Source organism: Centruroides vittatus, unplaced genomic scaffold, assembly GCF_030686945.1.
Source record: "Centruroides vittatus isolate TY-2023 unplaced genomic scaffold, ASM3068694v2 contig_1074, whole genome shotgun sequence".
Taxonomy (NCBI): Eukaryota; Metazoa; Arthropoda; class Arachnida; order Scorpiones; family Buthidae; genus Centruroides; species Centruroides vittatus.
This window is the reverse complement of record NW_027120692.1, coordinates 1161199-1169250: the sequence shown is the minus strand read 5'-3', so window position 1 is coordinate 1169250 and position 8052 is coordinate 1161199.

Below are 8052 nucleotides of genomic sequence, written 5' to 3'. Positions count from 1 at the left end.
GGAAACGAATTTAATTTAATTATATGAAAATATTTGTTCGTTTCTAAATATCATCATCTTTCCAAGGATGGATCGGATCAGAACGATAAATTCGCACAACATTTGTTAGACATGATATTAAAGTATCATTACACGTTATCACCAGCTAATCCCTAACATGGAGGTTTAGTGTTACATCAACGCTTCGTGCATCACAGATTTTGTACTCCATCAGCCAACTAATTCGAATTATTCTGTATTAGTTGCTTATCGTCTAGACGAACTGATACGCGATATAGTAAATTTGTGAACACAAATTATTAACCGTTAACTCTCGCTGCAGTATTTGCAGAGGTAATGATAATTGATAAACTGTAAAGATGTACTGTACGTGTGGGAGAGAAACTGTATCGCGAATATATATATAAATATATATATATATGATTAATAAAGATTTTACCTGTTCTCATTATTTTTAAATTTTTAAAAAGATATGTAAGGTTTTTCTTAAGCAAAAAAAGGTTATGACTAATAAAGGATGCTAATAATATTTCAATGAGATATTAATCTTTCAGCTCTTAATATTATATATTTCAAGGTGACTGCAGTTATTGAAAGCAATTGTCTTTATATACAAAGTCTTTAAATTATTACTAAAATGTGAATATTTTGCTCAGTAATTCAAAATTCTATTCTTTTCTATTCACTTGAATTCATTTTAATTTAAATTCTTATATAAGTTATATAAATTTAAAGTACAGAAAGACAAATTATAACGTTTGTATCTAGAGAATATGGCTAAATTCTGTATAGAATGATTTAAACTTGGGCCAGCTATTTAATTCATTTGTGAACAATTGATTCATTATTGTGAACATGACATCATTAAGATCAATTTAGCCCTAAACTAGGAGCAAACACGAAACTAAATCGAATTCTCATCTATGATATTAACACTTCTAGAATGATTATTTTAATGGTTACGTATTTATAAATTTATTTTTTAAAATAAATATCAACTATATATAAGATAAATTTATTAAAATTTTATTGTACTTTGTGTAAAGATAATAAAAAAGAGTACAAGTTTGTAAATAATTTAAATATTCATTTAACTTTTCGTTAGTGATTGATTATCGTCTGTCGAGATCTTATTCGGTCGAGTTATGCCCCTTTAAACCGAAGAGATTGTCACCTAACATATAATCGATGCGTGTACACGAATGTTCTATACACATGTCTATTAATCACAGTTTCATTGAGAACAAAAGTGAGCTACACAATGTCACCTACGTCACGTGCAACTATCATTTTATCACTCATTTAATTAGTGTGGCACCTTTCTAGCGTGATCCAACGTCTAGGAAATGGTTAGAGTCTCGAGCAGGTGTTCTGTCATTCACACACCCTCCCTTTTCTGTCGAAATCTTCGATTTTGTCTGACAAAAGATTATATTTTTCCAAGTCGGACTAAACTAACAATGTCCTATAAACACATCGATGGTGATTTTGATTGATTATGCGTCAGAATTAATGGAATAATCGATTAATTTGGCTAAATTTGTCTCTGCCAACGTACACTAAGTTCTGCTTAGTATGCAAAAAGCTATTGTTTTTTTTTGTGGAAGTTTTACATGTGTAATTCCATTAAAAAGGGGGATTATTTTTTAATTATAAAATTATAAATTTTAACATTATAATTGTTGTTTAATTCGCTTCAAAACTGTTAAAAACTGTATTTTAAATTTTTGGCGCGGCGTTTCGCGTAGCGTCGGGCATTGCCGCATCGCGAGTTACAGTATCGACTTACCTCAGTAAGATTTCTAACAAATATATAAAATTTAATTAAAGCTATCAAAACTTTTCCGAATAACGTATAATAACGTAATAGGTAGGAAGTTTGTAACAATTTATACAAAGAAATTTTATTGACGCGACGGTAACGTGGCGTCACGCTCGTTCGCTTATAATGTGTGACAATACAGCGATGAGAAGTACCACATAAAATCCTACTTTGGATGTTATCTTTAGATAGATCTTGAAGCGAATCAATAAAATTTTGGCTGGCCATGTCGAATACGTCGCGATTATGTAAAATATTAAAACTAAATACTCGATCTTTCGAAATTTGAACGTTATCGGTGGATCCAAAGCGATTTTCTCCGAATCTATACATCGTCAAATGGAGTTTACTAGCTCTAACATGCTATAATATTAATGAAAAGTGATATAGAAGTGTTATTCTAACATTAACAGTTGTTATATCCAGCAAAACTCGTGTTATAACTCCGAAATACCATTGTAAGTTGAGACATTTATAAAAGAGGAGCCAATAAATGGAGCGAAGTCGAGAACACCGACTTGATGAAGTACTGTCGAAAATAAATTAACACTAACCTCCTTTTTTAGTTTTAATAGTCGTATTTTATGAGAAAAAAGACTTCTGTTTGAATAGAAACCGAGAGTAAGAGCGTATCTACTTCTACTGCTCTTGTGCATTCTTTCCAGGGATATGATCGAAAGTAAACTGTTGAAATGAACTATTTTACGACACAATTTTCGTTTTTCCAGACAACTTTTAACGGTTAGCTATAAGAATAAAATTAGAGAACAAAACATACACCCTTCTTACCAATAGTTTCACATAAATAGCGTGTTAAGTAGCTTAAGAAAAGTATTATCGATTCTTAGCTGAGTATAAAATTCTATTAAATTCACTTTAAAAATTTTATATGTCAGCTTGTCAGATGTTAGTATAAAGGTTTCGAGATATTATCTTCTGAAACTCTTCGCTTTTATACTGTTATAATATACAGTTATAGATATTTGGGCAGAGGTATCTGGAGACAACTTTTATTGCGACTCTTATAATTTCTTTACAAAAAGTGTTACTTTTTAATAACATTTTTAATTAAATTCGTGTTTTATCTCCTACATCTCTTATTCCGTAGCCAATTAACATACTTTATGACGTAAAATTTTCATTTTCCTGAAGGAAAGACGAGATAATTTACTATGACAAAATCATTATCCATAAAGGATATTCTTAATCTATTTGGATTTCCTGAAATGAATTATGTTGATGTCTAGTATAACCTCAAATTAATATATTCGATTTCCCTGTAGGATATCCTGTAACGAATTATATCCTGTGTCTTTTACAACATTTCAAACATTTTCCATTAATATTTATGATCATTCTCATCCGCTCATTTATCCTCAAAATGAATTATCTCTCTCTTATCCATTATTTTAGATAAGAAAATCCTATTGTATCTTCTTTATCTTATTTTATTTGCTTTTATATATAAAATTATAGCAAATTCTTCTAGAATTTATCTTTAAAACTAAGAAGAGTTTAATCTGAAAAAATTAATTTTGGAAAAAAGAAACCTCAATTGCGACTATTTTGAATAAAATTCTCATTTTCTTCAGCATCTAAACTGAATGATAAACTCGTAAATTTTAAGGGAATAAACTGAAGTTTAAAATAAAATATTTTTAACGATAAATCAGCATTTATCCATTCAACAGTTTTTGCGACAGGTCAATTGCAGTAACTAAAGTGTAATTCTTTTGAGGTATTTCTTGTGTTAAATTGCTGTCAAATTTCCAAAGTAGAAAACTTTATCTCGCTACTTTATAAAAAGACGAGCGAATTTATCGTTCCAAAGTACGAAATCTTCTAAACATTGAATATAATTAAATCCATTATCGCGCTTAAATAGTTACAAATCGCTTGCGAATCGCGCCATGTAGCGTGTAATCTAATATCGCACACGAGATGAAAATTATACAACCACAAACTTTGCTTAATCGCTTTGCAACCGTATAATGCTTATGAATGCATTATATATTTTACAATTTAGACCTTTACTTAACGATTTTCCTATTTAAACAGACTAAGCTACAATATATCACAGTAAAATGGGTGCAAATCCTCGACTTCGTGGCAGTTCTAGAAACGTTAGAGACAGCGAAACGCCCAGTAATTATATAAAATTTTATTATCTTAGTCTTTTATTCTATTTAACATCCTCTATAATACATTATAAGATATTACAACAGTCAAATTACAAAATTTATTTCGAGTCATTAGTTCAACATTAAAGGATTTAAAAAAGAGAGAAAGACTATTTAAATCCGCCATTAACATCACAATAAGAGAAATACGAGCACACTCGCGCATACATTAATTAATCATGATTTGTGATTCTATGCAGCATCGTATCAGAATGAACGACACGTGTCTCTATTCCCCAATGCAATATGCTAACTATCTAACGATTAGTTGCATGAGAAACCGTCCTATAATAAGAAACTGACAAATTTACATTTATGTAGGTTACGTTATAAAATAACCTAATGAGTGCTATAATTCTGGATATTCGATTTTCAAGTAGGGTTTTAAATATTAAAGAAGCTTAAAATAATGAGCTTTTATCCTTAATGAGCTTTAACGCGTTATAAATTTCTATCCCTGATTTAAAAAAAAGTATTCAATAATAAATTAAAAATAATAAAAACGTGAATAAATTACTTCCAGTATAAAATAAAATTAATTTCCTTTATTTATTTTACAAAAATGTTCTGATTCGAAATGGGAAAAGCGTTTAAAAACTAGTAAAAAAAAACAAAAAAATTTTATTTTGTCAAAAATCTAAGACACATGTTACAAAAAACTGACCCCTTTTTATCACTCTGTAAAATGTCAAATAAAGAAAAAAACATCTAAAGGTATATTGAAAATGGATTTTCATCATTTCTCCGGGATTCTAACCTTGTAAACTCCACGTATTCAATAGAAATCAGTGACATATCAAAGTAGGAAAGTTGTTGAAGTTCTAACAACAAAAAATAGTACCCAAACAGCATGGAAAAGAAAGAATACAAGTCAAAAATCCTATTGTATTGCTGCGCTTCTTAGTTTTTACCTCCTTTCAAAGTTGGTACAGTATACTACATGTGACGAACGCCTAGCAATTTACGAAGAGCTTAGTAAAAAAAAAAAAAATTGAAAGAAAAAAAAAAATAAAAATTGAATTTTAGTAGTATTGGCAAGAAATAGAAAAAAATATATCTATTTTTTTGTGGCTTCCTACTACATGTCGGGACATTGTCAACTGTCTTTTGTAGGTTCTATCAGAAGTTTGAAGCCAGAATTCCTATTGTTCGATTTTGACACCCAGTGTACAGAATGGCTTTTCTTGATGGCATTTCTGTAACAAATGATGAATGGTTATACTTGATGTGCCATACTAAAGTGTACCTATATCACGAAGTCTAATATTATATCGTGATTTTTCTTAGAATTACTCAAATTTAGAAGCACGGTGATCAGTTTGGGTAATCAGCATCACAAATTTCAACTTGCTAAGTATCAATCATAAGGAATCTCAAGTGAGAAAGATCACTGACTAAGTGATCAATCTCTGTTGTCTTCGTAATATATTTAAAAATGATAAAGAAGCATGAATATATTTTTAGGTAAACTCAATTTATATTAAAAATCAATTCACGAATTCAGTTTTAATAAACAAAAGTTTGCTTGTATTAAGTTGTATCAACTTAAAGTAAACAGCAACTAAAATAACTTGTATAATTCTTATCTAAATCATTACGTTATTCACAATATATGATGTATTACTTGTGTAGTTACATTTTATAGGAAAAGTCTTCATATATTTCATTTAAAATATGCTTTAAGTTATATGATTTATTTAATTATTCTCATAATTTTTGTAGCGAGGAAATGCACGGTCTTAAGCGTAAATTTTACATTTTAAAATGAATTTCAATAATTTATTAAAACATAAATTTATATTAATTTCCTTTTTACTTCTTAAGTTTAAGAAAAGTCTGGTTGATATTATTTTACAGATGATTTAATATCAATATAAAAAAATCGAGTAATATATTCTATGAAAAATATGCCTATAAAATCCGATACTGTAGATTAAAGTTACCCGACTAAAGAAATAAAAATAATCCAATAAAAATAGGAAATATAAAATATGCCATTTGAAAGTGAAATATAAAAGCAAAGAAGATTATAAATAGAATTTCAGGATAGTATCAGCTGAAATAGCTCGTAAAGTTGGTATAAGTAATATTAAGAAGGAAAAGAGGATTTAAACTTAAGAAAATCAACGTTTAATAAATTATTGAATATTGATTTATATTTTTAAAGATTATATCCAATTTTATGTGTCAAAAATTTGCACCTTGTTGCACTTTGCTTACACGAATTCATACCTGCTGGAGTATGTTTTGTATGTATGTGTTATCGTAGACTTAATTCATAAATAATTGAAATATAATATTTCAATTATTTATGAATTAATATAAGTAATATTTCCAAATATAAGTAATTTTCTGTACAAATAGTAACAAACTATCCCCCATTCCTTCAGCTTATGCTCTATTATTACTTATTTATTATTCATAAGATAAAATGAGACACCAGCTGCTTGCTTAAATGTTCAAGTTGTAGTCTATTTTATGTAATGATACTATGTAATTGTGACTTTTAAGATATTATTTACACTTTACTGTAACACGAATATACTTTAGATTATGGAGAGAACACAAGAGGGAATCGCAGAGACAGTTATTGGATGTAATAATGTCTTTCTAAATCCGGAGAAACACTGTTTAAATGTTAGAAATGTTCTTTGTGAACACGTAATAAGTGTATCAACATCACCCAGAGAAAAAATCAATTCTATATGCGATTTATGCAAAAATTGATTTAAGTATATCGTTTTACACTAGCAACTTGGATAAAATGAAACAAAATTACTATTTTTTGAAACACCTGTTACTTAAAACCAGTGAATTTTTCAGTTCTTGTTATTAGTATTACTTGTATTATTCAGTGTAATATTACATGTCAATAAATCATTAAACGCTTATCTAAGAAAATGGGTGTTTTTTAAACTTTTGGGTGTTTTTAATACTTTTCTTACGGGTGTGTCATTTTAGAACAAGTTTTTCAGTTTTATTCGTCTAAATAATAAGATTTATATTCTTTATGCGATTTAATTATGTAATTAATTTTTCTATAATAATATTTACGAGAGAATTTAGTAAATAAATTTAATTAATTATTTTCAAAAATCTAACAAATTATTAAAAAAATTTTCACGCAAATAGCTTATACATAATTGTCCCTTAAGATAATAAGTAATAAAAATTGTAAAGGAAGAAAAAAAAAAAAAAACTGCATTAACTAAACACACTAATTCGATAACCTACAATACTTTTATGTCGATGTTACCCCACCCAAAATTTTTTGTGTCGATACATCATTATCCTCCGCCCAATATTAATAAAATGAATAAAAAGTCGACAAAAGTACGTTTTAAAGAGAAAATATTATACATTAAAACTATTAACAGTAACAGTTGAGGAGTAGGTGGATCTTCGTTACTACGTACGTATCGAGATGATGCCATAAAAAACAAAAGAAGGATAAAATGCAGGAGTAGGAAATGGAAAGTGTCCAAAACATTTCAACTTAGTCAAATCCGGAAGTAATTTCCGGCTGGTAAAAACAGGAAAACTAAAAAAAAAAACACATGTAATAAACCATTATTGAGCCTACGCTTATTACGTCTCATAATCTTATCCTCGTTTCATTTGTATGCAAAATAGTCTTCGGTTGAGTTTTTCTTTGTGGATACTTTCCGAGTTTAAAAAAGTAGGGGAAAAAACACATTTTACAAGTATTCCAGAAAACTAAAACGAAATAAAGAAGAAAAAAAAACTTCCAGATAATGTAAAATTTATCATTGGATTTTTTAAAAAATCATTCAAAATTTTTGAAAACGTAAGGCGAAGTGATTTTTATTGTGTTTTATATACTTTATATAAAAAATAAAAAGCGAAAAATAGTATTATTATTTTTTAAAAAAATATTTTAAACTTCAATTCATTGTTTAATTAAATAAATAATATTTTTTTATGTACAGGGTGGGTTATAATTAAAGTTGCCCTACTCAGACCTGTCTAGAGCCCGTTCTCGTGAACGTATTTTGATGAAACTTGGTATATATGTTATATAGATCGTGG